We start from the raw sequence: 22,039 nt of genomic DNA, 5'->3' as shown, positions 1-22,039 counted from the left end.
ATGCTCTTCATATATGTTGCCCTCATGTGCTCCCTATCTTTAGTGATCATCACTTATAATTCCTAAATAAACCTATCCCTCCCACCAATTTTATGTGGCTTTGACGAAGAGTGTATCCCAGATTTATTTAGAGGAGAACTCTCTATTATTTTTTTCATACTTTAAATGCTTTTGCTTTGAACTAATTGGATCCTCTTGATAAGTAGTAAAGATAAACATAACAGGAGTGGGTCTTAAGCAGGAAGACTATAACTTGTGAGCTAGGATTTTTAGTGTATGATCCACATCCTGGTAGATTTTCTGGAGCTCCAGGTATGAAAGGTGGCATCTGAGATGTGAAATTTTATAATTTTCAGTGTCTACATATAAAATCTTAGACTAAGCCTTGACTCCTCCCTCTCCTTTATTCCCTACACCCAGTTATGTACAAAGTAATGATTCTTCATCCTCTAGAATGCTTCTCTTGCAAGTTTCCTTCTTTCCAGTACATCCAGCACGCCACTGCCGGATTCAGGTTCCTAAAATGCTTCTTTCATCATGCCTTTGCTTGAGAACTTATCTAACCAATGAAATCCAAATTCCTTAGCCTAACTCTTTAAGGTCTTACATAACCTTGTCCCTCTAACTCAATCTAACCTTGTTTCCAACTATATACTGGGCAGGCTAGTCTTCTCTCTGCCCTTGGAATTTAATTCATATAATACAAAATGAATATTCCTTTCCCTTCCTGTACCTCTCCTTCCCTTCCCTGTTCTTCCTTAGAGACAATTGCTAAAATTTAGTCTTAAATTATTTTGTTGATTTTCTAGATTTAAGAAAATGATAGAGAAATGTTACTAATGCAGAACAAACTTAAAAGTGTGCCATGCGTACATTTTTCTAGAGAACCAGTTGTTAAATATTCACCAGCAAAGCACGAATACTATTATTATTATTTATTCTTATTTGACATCTTCCTTTCCTAACTGTCCCATCCTCAAGTGATCTTTCCTCCAAATTATTATATTCTATCAAAAGTTCATTTGAGAATTAGTCATCATCTTTTCTGTGATTTTCTGGAAGTGTTATTAATCTTAGATTATGATTCAACTTTTTATGACATGTTCTCAGAGAGATATTACAAATGCCAAAGTAATTTCCTGGAGGAGAAGGACCTTGTTTCATTTATCTTTGCATCATCTAGTAGGTGCTTGATTAGTATTTGCTGATTTAATTTTTCCTGAATAAGAGGATGACACAGGTCAGGGGCACAGTTATTGTGTTTGACAATGTCCCCATGCTAAGTAGCTTCTCTTTTCTTTTCGAGTTCTGCCTCATCAATGCTGAGAACCAAGGTTGAGAGTAGAGAATACATTATACACAAGGGCAAGGGCACTGGATTTGGAGATAGAGAACCCGGGCTCAAATCTCTTCTTTGCCAGTCACTAGCTATGTGATCTTGGTTAGCTCATATTTAAACTCTCTGGATCTCAGTTTTCAAACTGGTAAAAATAAATGAATAAGACTAGATGACCTCTAAGGTCTCTTCCAGCACTAAATCAATCATTCTATGATGATTCTTTCCCTGCCATCCTATCCCATCCAGTACTATGTGGTTTTAGAAGAAATTATAGAGGACAGAAATTAAAGAAACATGAGCAGAGCAACCTGTCTGGTGCCTTGATAACTTTCAAACATCACTTTCACACTTTCCCAGGCGGCCTCTGGTGTGGAAAGCTGTTGAAGCGCAGCTTTGTGCATGAAGGCAGCAAATCATTTCTAGCAATATGAGAGCTTCCAGCACTGCATTCCAAATGACACCAGATAAGCACTAGGGGAAGCTGAGGAAAGAGATTAGGTGATTTTTTTTTAAAGCAGGAAATTGTTCATGTTGATGTCTGAATACAATCCTGTTCAAATGAAACCTGGATTCTCTTTTTTTCAGGCAGTGCTTTCTGTAATTGTACTCATTGTGCCAACTATGCCTGAGTCCTATAGATTGGCTGCTGGATATTCTATAAATTTATTTTGGAAAACAGTGGTCCCATTTGAGGAGAGCAAATGTTTTATTGAGTGTGTTTTCCCTTTTTTGGGAAGAGGGGTACTTTATATATTTAAACATGTAACTCTTTATTTGCTTTCAACTATTGAAAATTCATGATGCATAAGTTGATCTGAACCTTGGCTACCACCCTACAAATTCTCTTTCTCCTTTAATATATGTTCCAAATCTCATTTTCTTTCCTCTCTCTCTCTAGTCTTAACACCCACTTCCAACATTTGAAATTATCTAGCCTCCTACTTAATAAAGAAGATTGAAGCCATTCAATATGACCTAAAGATTACTATTTAAAGCTCACTGGCTCTGTGATCAGAGTATCCAGGTTCATCTCCTATGATAATACCTATGACCTTGAACAAGTCACTAGATTTCCTTAGGCTCTAGTTTTCTCAGCTGTAAAATAAGCACGGTAAATTAAATGGTCTCTGAGATCCCTTCTAAGTTCTTGAATGTTCAAATGACTCCAGTAATTCACAAAGCATATTCTTAGTGTATCCTCTTGACTTTGCCAGTAAATGTACTTTGCTATACAGTTCCCTGGTTCACTTACTCTGATCTTTATGAAGTTTATAACATCCTCCCTATTAAACATAGGTCCTATTCCATATATCAATAAACCTTTATGAATATTGACTTCTATATATTGAAAATATAATATTTATCAAATACTATACTCATAGGATGATAATTAACCTCCTGAGAGAATTAAATGGGATTTTTTGCACTTAATAGTATTTTGTTTTTTCCAATTACATGTAAAGATAATTTTTAGCATTCATTTTTGTAAGATCTTGAGTTCCAAATTTTTCTCCCTCCCTCCCTTTCCTCTCCCTTCCTGAAGAAAGTAAGCAATCTGATGTAGGTAATACATGTATAACCATGTTAAACATATTTCCACGTTGGTCATGTTGTGAAATAAGAATCAGAACAAAAGGGTAAAAAAAAAAACAACAACAACAACAAAAAGTGAAAATAGTATGCTGTGATCTACATTAGACTCCATAGTTCTTTCTCTGGATGTGGATAGCGCTTTCCATCATAAGTCTTTCGGAACTGTCTTAGATCACTATATTGCTAAGAACTAAGTCAACCATAGCTGATCATCACACAATGTTGCTGTTACTTTGTACAATGTTCCCTTGGTTCTGCTCACTTTACTCAACATCAGTTCAAGTAAGTCTTTCCAGGTTTTTCTGAAATCTGCCTGCTCGTCATTTCTTACAGCACAATAGTATTCCCTTACATTCATATACCACAACTTGTTTAGCCATTCTCCAAATGATGGGTGTCCCCACAATTTCCAATTCTTTGCCACCACAGAAAGACCTGCTATAAATATTTTTGTATATATGGGACCTTTCCCCTTTTTATGATCTTTTTTATTGATTGATTTATTTTTATGATCTTTTTATGATTTTAATGTATGGGATACAGACATAGTGTTGGTATGGCTGTATCAAAGGGTATGCACAGTTTTATAGACCTTTTGGGAATAGTTCCAAACTGCTCTCCAGAATGGTTGCATAAGTTCACAGATCTATCAACAATGCATTAGTATTCCAATTTTCCCACATCAAGAATTAGGTTTTTAAGCTGGATTTGGAAGATGAGAGACACAGATTCACTCTTTATCCAATTAATCCAAAAAGGAGTCACTAAGTGATGACTTCCATTCAAAAAGATCCAGTTGAAGAAATTTAACAGTGTCTTGTGTATTTGATGATATTTTACCCATTTTTATTTAATCAGCCAAGGAATTATGAAAGTGTTTTCAATCAGGTTTAATTTAATTGTGTTTGCTGTCACTTCATAATCATTTAAGTAAAGTGTCATTGATTACTGGCATGGGAAGATCTGACCTTGGCTTAATATTCAACCCAATCCAACAAACAGTAAGCCTACAGTATGTGCAAACTGAGGAGGCAGCTAAGTGGCTCTGTGGATAGAGCACTGGGCCTGGAATCAGGAAGACTGAGTTCAAATCTGTCTTCAGATACTCACTAGCTGTGTGGTACCCTGGGCAAGGGGACCTTTGCTTTGTTTGCCTTAGTCCACTGGAGAAGAAAATGGCAAACCATTCTAGTATCTGCCAAGAAAACCCCATGGACAATATGTTTGAAGGGGTCATGAAGAATCAGACATGACTGAACTACTGAACAACAACAAAGATGCAAATCAACGGAAGACACAAAGACAAAATGGAAAGTCTCTGACCTCAAGGAGTTTGTATTACACTGGAAGGATATAATTACTCAATATGCATTCATTAAGCATTTACTATTTGCCTGGAACTGTGCCAAGTACTGGGGATATAAAAACTGAGAGAAGAGAGCAGGCATTAGCAGCTAGGAAAGTTAAATGCAATAAGCCAGCTGAGAGGGGATAAGCTAGAGTTGTAGCTGTGTGAACAATGAGGAGATGGCACAAAAGACAGGCAAATAAATAATTTGAAGAGGGAGAGGAAACATACAACTAGGGAGAATTAACATTCTATGATTAAATATAATATATTTGCATAGTACTATACACATATATAAAACCTCATTTGATTCTTACAATAGTGTTGTGAGGTACTGTACGTATGACAGATGTTATTCATCCCATCTTACAGATGAAGTAACTGAAATTCTGAGAAGTTAATTGGCCTGTCTATGATTACACATAACTAGGATGACAAGAGAGGATGATGTACCTGCTAGACCCTCCAGTGGCTTTTAGGTACAGCCTTTCACTTTTTCATACCACCCAGAATGTTGAATCTTCTTAATAGTATTCTTGTACTTCTCTTACATATAAATTTAAACACAAACCTTTTGCTTTTGTTTTTTTCAGGAAGAGGACTCCTACTAAATTGTTTCTATTTAAAGTCATTATAAAAATGGCCCCTGATGCCATCTGCCTTTGTAGAGCAGCACAGCATGCTTTACCTCAGTAAGAAAATGTAAGTATATTTATCTTTGGTTGGAGCCATCATCTGCTGTCATTGTAAGAGAGATGACAAAAATAATTACAGTGATATTGCCGACTGATCACCAAAATGGTTCTCAGATATCTGCTTGCTACTGAATCTTTAGTTCCTGGTCCTTTTAGAAAAAAAAAAGTTATACAATTTCTATGGGAAAATGGAGATTAGAAAGTCAAGTTCTATAAAAAGAAAATAAAAAGTATAGAAAATTCACTCAGATTTGTGGGAACCATGTTTGATTTAGGTGCACCAGAATTAATGGGAGGCGGGGTAGAATAGGACAAGACTGCTGCAAGTAAAAAGGTATATCTACCAACAAAACTCTCACTGGAACCTAGCAGGACGATAGATGGGAGTGAAGGGGACTGGTTAAAATGAGAAGCCACTACACCCTCTAAGATGTACTAAGGTTAATTTAATAACAAAAGGTAGTATTTCTGGATGCAATTGAATGAACTCTTTGACCTACCATTAAAAATGGCCATTTAGGACAAAAACCAGAAATGGAGATATGCATTTCTCCTGGCAGGAAGAAAAAAAATAGAATTGAATAAGATCAATATTGCACAAGAACAGCAGAGAGAACATGTAACTTATAAAACTCTGAGTTCACATAGGATTCATTCCAAAGGTTGAAGAAAGTGGCAAATGTTAGGAAAAATCTTTAGCAGCTCTATTCCTTGCTTCTCTGTAAATTGGAGTGGGACCTCTATCCTGAAGGGAAAATAAAATGCAATTCTGTGTAGAAAGGGACCTAGAAAAACCCTAATGAGGGTCATAACACTTGTCTATTTTCAGAGGACAACAGCCTGGCCAAACGAGCTAGTATTTTCTCTGTGTCACATTTTCTGCCTCCATTTTCAATTCTCTGCTCTGAGTAGTGTGTCTCCCTGATCAATTTCTCCATTTTTTTAGAGTTAAGATTGCTCTGTATTTGAGATGCTTTGGCAAAGACTGTAATGAAAATTTTAAATCTGAACAAGATTTCTTGAAGTTCTAAATGAGCCATCAAGGAGAATTTCTGCCAGATGGCACCTATGATGGAAGGCCTGGAGGCTTGCTTTTAGTCCCCTGGTTCCCAGAAACAGACTAAATCTCGCAGAACCCATATATCCTCTGTATTTTTTAAGTTCCTTATCTGAAGAGGGGATTGAACTAGAGGCAAACTGCTTTAACTAAATATCAGGAATCAAATGAAATAAATTTTCAGAAAGGCTTTAGAAGTCACAGACTGGGCAAAATTGAAAATAATAGGCATAAAATATGGTCCAACATGGACAAACATCTTAATCATTTTGTAGCTGCCTATAACAGAGGATTGAGACTCTATGTGAGGTTGTCCTATGCCCTCTTAGGAGTTATCCTCTGATATATCTGAGAATGGATGGAAGCAAACTGAACTGACATAATTCAGATACTCAGTACTAGACTAAATTTGCAACCATGGAAAGAATCCCATTAGAGAAAAACTCCTATGAACACACAAACATACATGCAGGCAAATACACAACTTGCATATACATACATAAATATTTGCCACAATGACAACATACTGGAAAGAGATTTAAAGCCAAGACTTAGACAACATTGCTACACATCTTTCAGTGTTTCCTGCTCCTTCCCAGTCCATACTCAATCTTTCAAGGCAAAAAACACAAAGCTCACAACCCTTGACTATCATACTCTCCTACTCTTTGAACCAAAACTAGTCTCCACCTCCACCACTTTTCTCCATACCCCCAGCAACTATTATGCCTCCTGGTGCCCCCAAGCATCCTCACAAAATTCAACAATTACTTCATTCACTCTCTAAGGTGTTAAGTGTTGTGGAGGGACTTGAGTTTGTTTTCCATTACCATTACTCAAAGGTAAAAGGGGAAAGAGGTTTCCATCAAAGACCATAATCATGGGTCCTTTACCTAGGAAAAAGAGTTGTATCCAATCCATTTTCTTTTAAAGAACTACATCTCCCAGAAGCCTGGTGGAGTTCCATAGTTTTCAAGCCACCTAGTTTGAAAGGAAGACAGAAATCTCATGATGGGATGAGGCATGGGCAAGAAAAGCCTAGGATGGATGAAGAGAGGAGAAAGAAATGGCAGCTGGAACTTCTGCTGACATAGTGATAATCTGGTTGTTTTGTTTAGATACTGTGCTGTTAAGAGCTTTATTGCTTATCTGGTTGCAGTGCCAAAGATCAGTAATCTCAGAATGTCCCATGGTTTCAATGTTGTTCTGATTGCTGCACAACCCTTCAAGATGTAATGTGATATGTCTGCACAGACTGTTTCCAGTGATGATCTTTAATCTTCACACTGTAAATGAAACTGTCTATGTCCTTCATCCATGGGGCCAAAGATAAAGGGTGAGTTGTTTTGCAACCTTTAGTTCCTGGAGGCATGGAGCACCATACTTTGGGAAGGGAGTGGTGAGCATTGCTGCTGCTTGATTTAGGTGCCTTTATTTACCTTGCATTCTATTTTACATAAATATCCCTTACTTTCTGTATGATGTGACACAATTTATCCTGGTTTGATTGGGAAACAATTAGTAGAAGTGGGGACCCATGAGCTATGGATTGAGATAATCACTTCTGGAAAAACATAAACCTGGATGTAAGCACAGAGGGAGAACACACTAAGAGATTCATGAACTACACTTATTTTCTCTCTTCTCAGGTAGTACCAATTTCTCCCAACCAACCCCAATATACATAGTCAGTACAAGTGGTAACTAAATTTTACTTGAGGTGCGAGGACATATTAAAGTACAAACTTTACAAGATGATGTAAATCACAAGCACGATTTCAGGCAGCTTGCTACTATAGTTTACAGCATTTAAAAGCCCCAGAATAGGGTTCTCTTAATGTTGGAATCTTCTGTTTTCAGTGAAAATATTGCCCACTGCATCAACAAGTGCACCATTGTTTTTCATTTAAAAAAAAGACATAGCCTGAAAACTGTTAGCCTACATCAAAAGACTAAACAATTTGCATCCATTTTCTAATAGATGTCTGATAGTTTAATAGACTACAAACTACTTGCATGTCCTATTTCCATGTCCCTGTCGTATCCTTCTTTACCCTAAACATATTTTGGACCAACTCCAGATCTTAGAATGTAGGTGCCTTAAAAATTCAAAAAGATACAGAGAGAAAGTCATGTCCCAATGTATGCCTCTAGTGTATGCTCCAATACAAAATCTAAAATAAGCCAAAAATCTGGTACTGGCCAAGAAAGAGAGTGGTGGATCAATGGAATAGACTAGGTACATAATACACAGTAGTAAATGATCATAGTAATACAGTGTTTGATAAACCCAAAGATCCAAGGTTTTGGAACAAGAACTCAGTATTTGACAAAAATTGCTGGGAAAACTGGAAAGCAGTTTGGCAGAAATTAGTTATAAACCAATGTTTCACAGTGTATGCCAAGATAAGGTCAAAATGAGTATAGGATAGACATCGCTTATAATTTAAAATCTTTTAGAAAGGGGGCGGAGCCAAGATGGTGGAGTGAAAGCAGTGACTTGCTTGAGCTCTCCCCCAAATCCCTCCAAATACTCATAAAAAATGGCTCTAAACAAATTCTGAAGCAGCAGAACCCACAAAAAGACAGAGTGAAACAAATTTCCAGCCCAAGACAACCTGGACGATTGATCAGAAAGGTGTATCACGCCAGGCTGGGAGCACAGTGCAGCACAGGCGCGCAGGCCACAGCAAACTTGGAGCAGGCCTCAGAGGACTGAATCGCGGGCAGCTGTGGAGGTTTCCAGACTCCTCAATCCACTAATGCCAAAGACAACTTAGAAGGTCAGTGGGAAAAGTCTGTTTCTGTCGGTGGTCAGAGAGGAAGGTGGGGTCTCAGCTCCATTCCCCAAGAGCCTGGCCCTGTGAGGGGCAGCTGCTTCCCGAGCTTCCAGCCCACAGACTGAGGGGGAATCCAGTGGCTGATCAGAGAGGGACTGCAGGGATCTCTTTGCCAGTGCTGAGGCAGGAATCTCTTGCTTTGCCCGTGGGTGGATCTGGGTCACAGTTCTGGGCAGCAGTGCTGGGGTGAGGAGGAGCACTGGCGTGGTGGAGCTTGTAGTGGCTGTGGAGAGGAACCCCTCCTCACAGTTACAGGACAGAAAGGAATACTTGTGGTCACAGGCCAGGAAAGGAGTAAACACCTTGCCCCTTATCATGTCACCTTGGTAGAACTGAAAATTTACAGGTCCCTACAAGTATCTCTGAAAACAGCTACACAAACCCCTGAAGCTTGGGACAGTACACTCTCCACATTGGAAGCAGACTCTTACCTTAACAAGAGTTTAAAACTCAAGTAATTGGCAGGATCATGAGCAAGCAGCAAAAAGAATCAGACTATATTATCTTACTTTGGTGAAAAAGAAGATCAAAATATACAACCAGAAGAAGACAACAAAATCAAAGCTCCTACATCCAAAGCCTCCAAGAAAAATATGAATCAGTCCCAGGCCTTGGAAGAGCTCAAAAGGGATTTTGAGAAGCAAGTAAGGGAAGTAGAGGAAAAACTGGGAAGAGAAATGAGAGTGATGCAAGAAAATCATGAAAAACAAGTCAACAGCTTGCTAAAGGAGACCCAAAAAAATACTGAAGAAAATAACACCTTAAAAAATAGCCTAACCCAAATGGCAAAAAGCCAATGAGGAGAAAAATGCCCTAAAAAGAAAAATTGGCCAAATGGAAAAGGAAGTCCAAAAGATTACTGAAGAAAATACTTCCTTAAAAATTAGAATAGAGCAATTGGAAGACAGTGACTTTATGAGAAATCAAGACACTGTAAAACAAATCCAAAAGAATGAAAAATTAGAAAACAATGTGAAATATCTCATTGGAAAAACAACTGACCTGGAAAATAGATCCAGGAGAGAGAATTTAAAAATTATTGGACTATCTGAAAGCCATGATCAAAAAAAGAGCCTAGACATCATCTTTCAAGAAATTATCAAGGAAAACTGCCCTGACATATTAGAACCAGAGGGCAAAATAGAAATGGAAAGAATCCACAGATCTCCTCCTGAAAGAGATCCCCAAAGGAAAACTCCTAGGAATATTGTAGCCAAATTCCAGAGTTCCCAGGTCAAGGAGAAAATATTACAAGCTGCCAGAAGGAAACATTCAAGTACTGTGGAAACACAATCAGGATAACACAAGATTTAGCAGCTTCTACATTAAAGGACCACAGGGCATGGAATATAATATTCCGGAGGGCAAAGGAGATAGGATTACAACCAAGAATCACCTACCCAGCAAAACTGAGTATAATCCTTCAGGGGAAAAAATGGTCATTCAGTGAAATAGAGGACTTTCAAGCATTCCTGATGAAAAGACCAGAGCTAAACAGAAAATTTGACTTTCAAATACAGGACTCCAGTGGAACATGAAGAGGTAAACAGGAAAGAGAAATCATAAGAGACTTATTAAGATTGAACTGTTTACATTCCTGCATGGAAAGATGATATTTGTAACTCATGAGAACTTTGTCAGTATTAGGGTAGTTGAAGGAAAAAAATTGATGTATGTATATATAGATAGATGGAGGGTACAGGGTGAGTTGAACATTAAGGGGTTATATCTGGAGAATAAAATTAAGGGATGAGAGAGGATGATACTCAGAGAAGAAAGGGAGAGGTAGAATGGGGTAAATTATCTCAAAAAAAAAACAGAAAAGAAAAGTCTCTCACAGTGGAGGGGAAACAGGGGAAGGTGAGAGGGAATGAGGAATCTTATTCTCATAGGATTTGGCTTAAGGAGAGGAATAACATACACATTCAATTGGGTATGGAAATCTGTCTTACCCTACAGGAAAATAGGGGAGAAGGGGACAAGAGAGCAGGGGGTGATAGAGAGGAGGGCAGATTGGGAAAGAGGGTAATCAGAAGCAAATACTTCTGAGGAGGGACAGGGTCAAAAGAAAGAATAGAATAAATGGGAGGGCAGGATAGGATTAAGGGAAATAGAGTTAGTTTTTCACAACATGTCTACTAAGGAAGTGTTTTGCATAACTGCACATGTACAACCTATATTGAGTTGCTTGCCTTTTCAATGAGGGTGGGTGAGGGAGGAAGGGAGAAAATTGGAACTCAAAATTTTAAAAACACATGTTTTAAAAAAAATGTTTTCACATGCAACTGGGAAATAAGAAATATAGGAAATGGGGTACAGAAGTCTATCCTGCTCTACAGGAAAATAGAAGGGGAAGGGGATAAGAGAAGGGAGGGGGGAGAGATAGAAGAGAAGGCAGACCAGAGGAAGGGGTATTCAGAATGCATGCCATCTTGGGGTGGGTGGAGGGGTGAGAAATTTGGAACTCAAAAACTTGTGGAAGTGAATATTGAAAACTAAAAATAAATAAATTTATATGAAAAAATAAAAATAAAAAAATAAAATCTTTTAGAAATCAGAAAGAAATTAGGGAGGCATGAAATATTTTACCTGTCATATCCATGAATAAGGGAAGAATTTATAACAGAACAAGAGATAGAGAGGATCACAGGAAGTAAAATGGATAATTTTGATTACATTACATTAAAAAGATTTTGAACACACAAAACCAATGCAGTCAAGACTATAAGTAAAGTAGGAAGCATATTCTCAAAGAGTTTGCTTATACCTTTGAACCACTGCTAGATCTATTTCCAAAGATGATTAGAGGAAAAGGAAAAGAACCTATACGTCCTAAAATGTTTATAGTAGCTCTCTCTGTGGTGGCAAAGAACTGGAAATTTGGGGGATACCCATCAATTGGAGAATACCTGAACAAGTTGAGGTATGTGATAGTGATGGAATACTACTATGCCATAAGAAATGATGAGCTCGACAATCTTAGAAAAATATGGGTAGACTTGCATGAAATAATGAAGAGTGAAATGTATACAGTAATAACAATGTTGTTTTAAGAACAACTTTGAGTAAATAAGTCATTTTGACTATTATGAATACCCAAATCTACCACAAAGGACAGATGAAGGAAGATGCTACATGCATCCAGAGAAAGACTTAATAAATAGAAGTATGTATAGAATGATTTTACATGAATATACATATTTGTGTCTAATGGTAGTCATCTCTAGGGTGGTGAGGAGAGAAGAAAAAAAGGGAAAAAATTTACATGATAACTATTATATATTTTAAAAGAGTAGCAAGTTATATATAATAGATTTGCAATTTCAGGTGCAATCATCCTTTTTATCATGTTATGTTATGGAATGCTTGTTTTATTCCATAAATTAAAAAAAGAAAGGTCTTTTCTTTTGTACTTTATTTGGTTGTCTTCATTGATCACTAAAATTGAGATTGCTTATCTAGAACCAATGGCATAACTAATTTTGCATTCAGTATGGATAAATCAAACCTAACTTGACATATTATTACATTGGACAATGAGGATGACAAGTAGAATTTTTTCCTGCAACATCTATAAAAAGATAAAATTTCTAGTTCTTTTTTGTGTTGATTTCAAATTTTTGCTTCAGATTTTGTTTAATCACCCACAATTTTCATGGCAATCACAGTTTAATATTTTAATTCATTCAACTCACCTAAAATTTGGCCCCTTATGATTTCCTGTTGTATTTTAACTGTAGACCATCCCTTTGAAATGTCCAATAATAGGTAATCAATCAACAGGTATGACTGCACTCTGTTGGCTCCAGTATTGCCTTTCCATGTCCTGTTAGAAATATTCCTAGAGTTAATTAGTCACGTCACCTGAAAAATAAAGTTGTTGGATCTTTGGACTCCTGTCTTGCTGCCTGCCCTACCCCACAGGTTAGAAGAATCCATGGGGATTAAGTTTCCCAGGAAGAATCCTAAATTTGTATCCAAGAAATGGTTCTTTAGTCACCTTTACAAATCATAAGTCTCTAAGTTTTGATAAGATCCCTGATGATTTTTAAATAATTTTCTGCCTTGTAGTTTCTTTAAAAGGTTTTGGTCACTTTAAAAAATGTTTCCACATTGCTCCTTCAACTATTATTTAACATGCTTATAATAGCACCACCTCCTTTTTCTTAGGACCCACAAATATAATTGCATTATTTAAATTTTTGGTAGAGTTCATCTGCTTTGCCTATGAGATTTAAAAGTTAGTTTCCTACCAACCTCACAAAAATATTCAGATGACTGACATACCGTTGAGGCACATTGAGAATTTAAATAATGCAAACCAACAGTGACAAGATACAAAACACTTGAGAAAACAGGATTTGAAACAATAGCAATGTTTATCAAGTGATGCCTAGATTACAACTAACAAAACTATCTGCAAGGTATTGAGACTTTCACTGCATGACTGAACACACTTAAATTTGTTCAAGCTTGTCTTGCCACACAACACGTAAACTGGGACTTCACACAGCATGCAAGAACAAGCCAACTAGTGACTTCTTACTACCCCCATCTCCCTGTCACATTCAGTTAAATCACACTATTACCACCTCATATGCTTAATTTATATCAAAACTGACAAGGCATTTAATAACAGTGGGTGATAACAAAATTTTATTTGCATTTTTAATTCAACCAAAATATATTTACATCTAGTACACTCCTAAACCTTCCCTGTATTTAACTACCTTGTGTTTATTTTGAATTTATCACGTATATACTGATGTGGTATCTATCATCTCCTCTGATAGAATATAAGCTTCTTAAGAATAGAGATGTTCATTTTCATTTTTTTATTCTTTGTATCTCAGAGTTCTTAGCTCATTGTAGTTGCTTAATTATCTGTTGGTAAGTTAATTGATCAAGTGCTATAACTCACATATTTTTTGTATTCTGTCCTTTTGTGTCCAGGACTCTTTACATACAGAGAGGGCAAGCAGCTCAAAAGTATATACAGGGAATAAGGCAGTGTTTCTGAAGATGATGACTATGAACTATGTACTATGTAGGTACACTTGCTGCTGTTGAGTCATTTCAGTTGTGTGCAACTCACCATGACCCTATTTGAGGTTTTCTTGGCAAAGATACTGGAGTAGTTTGCCATTTCCTTCTCCAGTTCATGTGACAGAGAAGAAAACAGGCAAATAGGATTAAGTGACTTGCCCAGAGTCACACAGCTATTAAGTATCTAAGGCTGGATTTGAACTCAGGTCTTCCTGACTCCAGGCCTGGCGCTCTATCCACTGTGCCACCTACCTGTTCCTGCAGGTATATTTAACCCTTCCTTTAGGATAAGCCTTATTAAAACAAAGAAAAGAGATAAATGTGCAAAAGGCCTCAAAGTTTTTTTAAAGGAAACTAATGGCAAGAATAGGAGTTTAAAATAAATTTAAATAAAGTGAATACCAGAGGCAAGGAGGCAGTATAGAGCAGTGGAAAGAGCCTTGGTTCAGATCCCACCTGTGTCACCTTGCCCAAGTCTCCAACCTCCATGAGCCTGAGGTTCCTTATATTTATGTTGGAATAGATGGCCTCTGAGATCCCTCCTAGATCAATATGATCAATGATCATATGACAAAGAGAGGAAGAGAGCAAGCCCAGAGGTATGTGTCAATAGGTCAAAGGCAAAGGGTTAAAACCAAGAGAAATTGTTAGGAGTTGCCAGGAACACAAAAGAAACAGCAGTCAGACCAGAGTACAAGAGCATTTATCAAGTACTTACTATGCGCTAGGAACTGGGCCAAGGAAAGTCAAGTACACAGCTCCTGCCCTCAAGGAGCTTATCTTCTAAGCAAAGAGGCAATATGCAAACAGCTACATACATCAAGATAGATAGATAGATAGTTGGATGGATGGATAGATATGTGTGTGTGTGTGTGTGTGTGTGTGTGTGTGTGTGTGTATACACACACACATATATGTATATGTGTAAAATGGATAAAACGGAAGGTAATCATAGAGGAAAATGGGTAGGGGTACTGAGAAATGACTTTTACAGAAAGTGGGATCTGAGTTGAGTTTTGAGCGAAGCCAGGAGGCAAAAGTGAAGGGGGGAAACCAGGGGAAAGGCATAAAGTAAGGACGGGGATATAGTGTGTGAGGAACAGCAAGTAGTCCAGTGCAGCTGGATCCTGGAGTAAATGGAGGGGAGCAAATGATAAGAAGAATAGGAAGATAGGAAGGGGCCAAACAGGCATTTTATATTTTATCCTGGAGGCAACAGGACACTCCTGGAGTATATCAAATAAGGGGTGACATGGTCAGCCCTGCACTTTGGAAAGACCACTTTAGCAGCTGAACGGGGAGTGGATTAAAGCAGAGAGACACTTGCAGACAGGAGAAAAAACCAGAACATAATGCTACTTCAATAGTACAGGTGAGACATGATGAGGACCTGTACCTGGGTGACCACTCTGTGAATGGTAACAAGGGAACTATACAAGAGTTGTTTTGAAGGCAGAAACATCATTGAGCATTACCGAAGGCCAGTTTGATTTTGTCAGTCATTTATGCTACTGATCTTTGCCCACTTCCATAAGCTTATCATCCCCTAAAAGTTTATTTCATGGGGACTGACGTATTGGTTATAATCTCTGTGGCGATTTGACATTTTTGTCAGACCAGTTCTTATCACAATTGTCAGCTTGAAAACTGTTGAGTTACTTTCAGCTTTTTTCTCTATCAAACTGGTAGAGAGACACTATATAGTTGAGAAATGATAACCTAGTTATAGCATATAGTCTGTATTTTAATTTAAAAAGCATGGAGGATAAATAATTGAGACTTATTGAAACCTTTTTGGTCAGTTAAAAATAAAACTTTTTTATCTTAAAGAAGGGAAGAGACTAACTGAGAATATTAGAACTAGAAAGTAAAAGCAGTGAGCAGTAGCAGAAATAAAATCCTAATTTCTATCTTTTATCTCTTCTTTACAATTGTAAGCATTCATTTAAGTAATAAAAGAGGTCACTTTTAAATCACAGGACCATAGACATAGAGGTAGAAGGAGCCTTATAGTTCACTGAGTCCAATCCCCTCATTTAGTAAAATGGTTTACTCACAACCTTGTGAGCTTGGATGTTAAGTATCATTCCTTCTAGTTTACAGATAGGGAAACTGAGGCATGGAGATGTTAAATGATTTGGCCACTCAGTGAGTATTAGAGCCAGGAACTGAACCCACGTCTTCTGACTACAAGTTTACTTTTCTTTCCACTAAAGCACATTGAAAATATTTTATAATTAGTTCATTGTACATCTAATTTTACCTGATGTTTTCATTTTAAAATAATAGTATAAATGATAACGATGATGATGATGATAATTGGCATTTGTATAAAGGACTTTAAAGTTTGCTAAGCATTTTATATCCATCATGTCATTTGATTCTCTACTTTGAAGGTAGAGGAATGAACTAAACCAGGAGTGAGGCCACAGGTTTCCCACTTCTAAACTGAACAAACTCCCAAGGCCCTATGGGTCTATGACTGAGCAGATTTAAGCTTACAAGTTATGCTTTAAAATATCAGACTTTTTATTTTTGGATTATTCTTATGGAAGTGAAAATATAGAAATGCAGAGGCAAAGAGAAACTAAAACTTTAAATTCTTTACCAAAGCATTATCTTCAGTTTATGAAGTCCTTTTAAAGGTAAGGCCTTTTACAGTTTCTTTATGTGAGATTTTTTTCCCCATTTATCTCTATAAAATTATTAGCCAGTTTCCCACATAGATGGTATAGCAGACTGCCTCTTCAGTATGGTTTTAAGGGCACCGGGAAGATCCTAATGACCCTCAAAATCTTCTCTTATGTTGGTAGCATTCTGCTATCAGAATTTCATCCTTTTGGCTTAATGTTTTGACCCCCATCTAAATGCAAACTAACTCTGAGAGAGATAATACTTTAAACTTTTATCAATCATTTGCACCTTCCCGTGAAGAAAGAATTTTAAATAATATTTTTAAAAGGGGACTGAGAGGAGTGGGGGCATGAGGATGTTAGATACCTGGAGAAGAGGCAGTGATACACATATGTGTATGTGTGTATGCTGTTTTGAAACTCTAATGACTAGAATTAGTCATCATACATACATATACACATATGTATAAGTATGTATGTATATATGTTAGTTTCTATATATACATATAACACATATGTACATGTGTAGTGTTTTGAAATGCTAATGGCTAGACTGCGGAGTTGCCATACATACGTTATACATATATATGTATATATGTGGATATGCACATATATGTATGTATACTGTTTTGAAACTGACTACAATACTTAGTCATAATATATGTATATGTTTATGTATGCATGCACATATACATATATATGCATACATACTGTTTTGAAATTCTAGTGGCTAATCTGCTTAGTCATTATTCATATAGAAGTTACTTTATCCTCAGATTTCGAAGGCCTCTGAGATTCATGTTGCCCCAGTTTCTCAATTTTCAATTTCTGGTGCAGATTAATGAGCAGGAAGAAAGGCACAGACAAAGCTAAGCTCACTTTTCCCCTTGTCTGACCATATTCCTGAGTTTCATATGTGTACATATGCAGCAAAGCTACCCTTAAAAGGATAATATACTGGATTGTGATACATGAGTATATATACTTCAGAGAAGAATGACTAATGATGAAAGTATAATTTTGTCTATTAATAAGTGATTGCATTTGAATAAATATAATAGGCCACACATCCTCTGTGGCACAGGCAAGGCTTAAAATGAAAGCATGAACAAACACAGGTGATGCTCTTTGAAGATATTTTTAGGGGCATCTGGACCTATGATTTCATTACTGTTCATTAAAGGAACTCCCAGTATGAAAATTCTCTCCAGGTATGTAGACTTGCAATTCTTCCATAACTTGAGGTCTAAAAGAGATACCTGATTCACTCAAAGCTTAAATGACTTTCCCATAGTCAAACAGCTAGTGTGTGTCCAAAGCAGGGCTCGAACCTTGGTTTCTTGCCTCCATCACTTTTTTAGAGAAGCAGCTTAGCAGAGTAGAAAAAGTGCTGGAGTGGGAGTGAGGAAGACCTGGGCCCAAATTCTCTTTCCAGCACCAGATTCATCACCATAGAAAAGTGAGTAAGGTGTTGGAGCCTGTTTCCTCAACTATAGAATAGGGATGATAATACCTTCACAGAGCTGTGGTAAACCTCAAATGTATGTGAAGCACTTTGAAAACTTTAAAGTGTTACATAAATGCCAGTTGCCAGTATTATTCTTATTAGAAAGCAAAACACTTCACCCAACAGAAAAGCATTTTGTTTTAAGACTGGAGATAACACCTTTGGCTCTTTCTCTCTCTCTGATGTCAAGATAGGCAGGGGACACACTAACTTTTACTTTCAGTCACTCTTCGTTAGGACCTATGCTTTGTGTAGTTAAGTTTGGAACAGCTCTATGAGATGTGTGTTACTGGTATGAAAGGGAAAGGAGAAATTTCCTTGAACAACTGGAGGACAAGTGGCCACAAAATATGAAGGCTGTTTCCATGTCTCAAAAATATTAATCACTTGATATTGTAGACAAACCTTCTAAATTAAAATCCAGACACGACTGCAAAACATGGGCTTTCTGATGTTTGTAAAAAGCCCAGAATAAAAGTATAAACTCCAAGAATGGGTGTGCTGCTGATTTAGAAAAATTGGCATCTTTACATGATTCTGATTGATAGTTGTTACTTTTTTTTTTTACTTTCTCACATTACTTTTTTTTCCTTTGAATTTTTATTTCCATCTCCCTTGGATCTCTAGAATTTAACTACAGTATCTAGAGTTCTTTTATTTTCAGATTATGATAAAGTTCTTCTATTTTCTATATGGAGGTCTTATTTTATTCCTTCAGCATTGATTTGTAAGTTTGAGAGCTGCTCCTTTGCAGTTTCCCCACACCCTTTCCAGTCCTCATGTTTACATTGCCTCTAATTGTTTTGTTCATTGCACTCAATATCCAGACATTCTAGCATCTCTCTACAGCTTAAGTGATAATGGGGCTGGCTCCTGCCACAACCTGTTCTCTGCCAACGTGTGAATAATGAGACCATCTTTGTTGGGTGATTACTTTGTGAATAGAAATGAATAATTTACCTGATAATCATTTCCATCTATCAGACTCTGCATTTTCCCTAATAAGTGACTTCAACGCATTTACTTAAAATATATATTGAATTTTTCATAAGCTGGATGAGTGCATTCAGGCATCTGCTTATAGAGTCCCCAAACATTCGTCTTTGAGAAATGAAACCTTGGGAGAAAATAGCAGGTAAACTAGATTTTCAAACAAACCCTAGTGTTGGCAGCCTTCTGTGTGCATGATCTGGGAAAAATCCCTAGAGTTATTTGTTTCATGACACTCTGCTAAAGTGATTACCTGCTTTCATATCTTCCATTCAGGTGAGTGATTCAGGTGACCTCATATATTAAACAGAAGGCTGTACTGCAGCTACACACTTAGAAACCCAACTCATCCCTAATGTGGTGAATGATTGGAATCACTGGAGTTGAAATAATCTACTGTGAATAACAGAATTCATATCTAGGGTCCTAAGCAATTAATATTGCATTTTAAACTCTAGTTCAGACAGCTCTTGCAACCTAAAACAAATGATTTGTACCTTACCTTATCTTTACCTATTGAAAGAACAAAGAAGCATTGTATTTAGTGAATATGAATATGATCATAGATCTAGAGCTAGAAGGGGCCTTTGAGGCCATTAGGAAATTAAGACCCAGTGAAATTAGATTTCTTGCCCAGGGTTCCATGGGAGCATCAAAAGTAGGACTTGAATACAGTGCCTTTGACTCCAAAGTGAACATTAGGCTTAAAGATAGGATGGACAATAGATTAATATCAATACTTAATACACCTGTGCTAAATGGCATAGTATCTAAATAATTAAAGGAAAAATCGATCTATCTACATGGAGAAATAATAAATATATAATGATAGCTACCATTTATATAACACTTTCAGGCTTGCAGAGCACTTCAAACATATCACACATTTTATCTTCACAACAATCCTGAGAGATAGTTGCTATTATTATTCCAATTTTACAAGTGAAAAACTGATGAAAAAAAGAAATCAAGTGACATATCAATTCATACAGCTAGCAAATGTCTCAGGTCACATTTGACCTCAGATTTTCTTCCAGGTACAACACTCAAACCAATGTGACACCTGCCTGTCTCTGCAATAGACAGAGACCTCAAAGTGTCTCCTTCAAATATACAAAAATAACAAACAAAACAAAAAGACCAATAAGAAGATAAGGAACAAAATAGGATTTTAGAAGAGTTAGGCATGATAGATCTCTGGCAATTACTGAATGGGAAGAGAAAGAAGTATATATATTTCTCAGCTGAGCATGGTATTTTTGCAAAAGTTGACTGGGTATTAAGGCACAGAAACCTCACAAAGGAAAAAAAACATAAATATTAAAAATATATTTTACTGACCACAAAACAAAAATATATTAAAAAGTTTTCAAAAAAAGGATTTAAAATTGACTAGAAATTAAGTAATTTAGCAGTAGAAAATTAGTGGCTCAAAGAACAAATCAGAGAGACAAATGGCAATTTTACCAATGAAATGATAACAAGAGAGCACACCAAAAATTTGTAGGATGTATCTAAAACAATCCATAGGCAATATATCACTAAACACCTTTATTAACATAATAGAGAAAAAGCAGATCAATTAATTTGGCACACAACTAAATAAAATGAGAAAAAAACTAGAAAAGCAACATATCTAAAAAAAGCTCAACAACAAAAATCTGAAAATCAAATAAAAAGAATTTTTAAAGTAAAATGTCACTGAACTTATTAAAAACACAAGGAACTTTTTTAAATTTAAAAAAACCTAGTAAAGTTATATACTTTGATTTTTAAAAGAAAGAGAAAAATTAAATTTCTAGTACCAAAAATATTGGCTTTGAAATGTCTATGGAACATCCAGTCCAGAGGTGCAAAAGGTGATGAGAGAATAAAACTGTGGAGAGATATTAGGATTGAATATAGACATCTCTAGGAATCACCTACATGGAGATGATAACTGAACTAATGGAATGAGATCACCAAGTGAAATACCATAAAAGGAGAACAGGAAAAGATCCACCCCTAATCAATAAACCAGAAGAACCCAACTATTAGGGTAAGGGCTTGATATTTGACAAAAACTTTTTGGAAAACTGGAAAGTCCGGCAGAAATTGATATCTCACACCACCTACCTAGAGAAGTACCAAATTGATATATGAAATATTTTTTAAAAACCCTCTACATTATAAACAAATTAAAGAAGCAGAGAAGGAAATGACCTTTACAACTACGAACTGGGAAAGAATTCATGACCAAATGGGGGACATGAAAGATAAAAAAAAAGACAAAATAAACAATTTTACTACATAAAATTGAAAAGATTTTGCACATATAAAATCAATGCAGTCAAAATTAGAAGGGAAACAGTAATGTGGGGAAAATCTTTGTGTTTTTTCTAAAAAGGTCTCATAATCTAAGCTATATAAGGAATTAATTCAAATTTATAAGAACAAATGCCATTCTCCAATAGATAAATGGTCAAAGGATATGAAAGGCAGTACTCAAAGTAAGAAATTCAAGTAAGCTACAAACTTGTGAAAAAATATTCCAAATAATTAATAAATGTAAGTAAAAACTGAGATTCTACCTCATGGCCATCCAAAGATGACAAAAAAGGAAAATGGCAATTATTGGATGGGCTGCAGAAAGGCAAGCACACTAATGAATGCACTGTTGATGGAGCTCTGAACTGGTCCAGATTTTCTGGAAAGCAATTTAAAACTATTACTCCCAAAGTCATCAAACTGTGCATACTTTTTCACTAGTATTAGTTCTATATTCAAAACATACAAAAGGTAAATGTTCTATAAATTATATATATATGTGTAATGTATTTGTGTATGTGTATATATGTATACATATAAATATAGATAGATGGATAGATAGAATGATAGATGGATGGCTAGATATAGATATAATCTCTATACAGGAAAAAACCAGAAACTAAAGGAGTACCTATAAATTTTGAGAATGGCTAAAATTTATTGCAAATTAATGTAATTGAATAT

The sequence above is a fragment of the Phascolarctos cinereus genome, unplaced genomic scaffold, assembly GCF_003287225.1.
Source record: "Phascolarctos cinereus isolate Bilbo 61053 unplaced genomic scaffold, phaCin_HiC Scaffold_5;HRSCAF=322, whole genome shotgun sequence".
Lineage (NCBI taxonomy): Eukaryota > Metazoa > Chordata > Mammalia > Diprotodontia > Phascolarctidae > Phascolarctos > Phascolarctos cinereus.
This window is presented reverse-complemented; position numbering follows the sequence as displayed.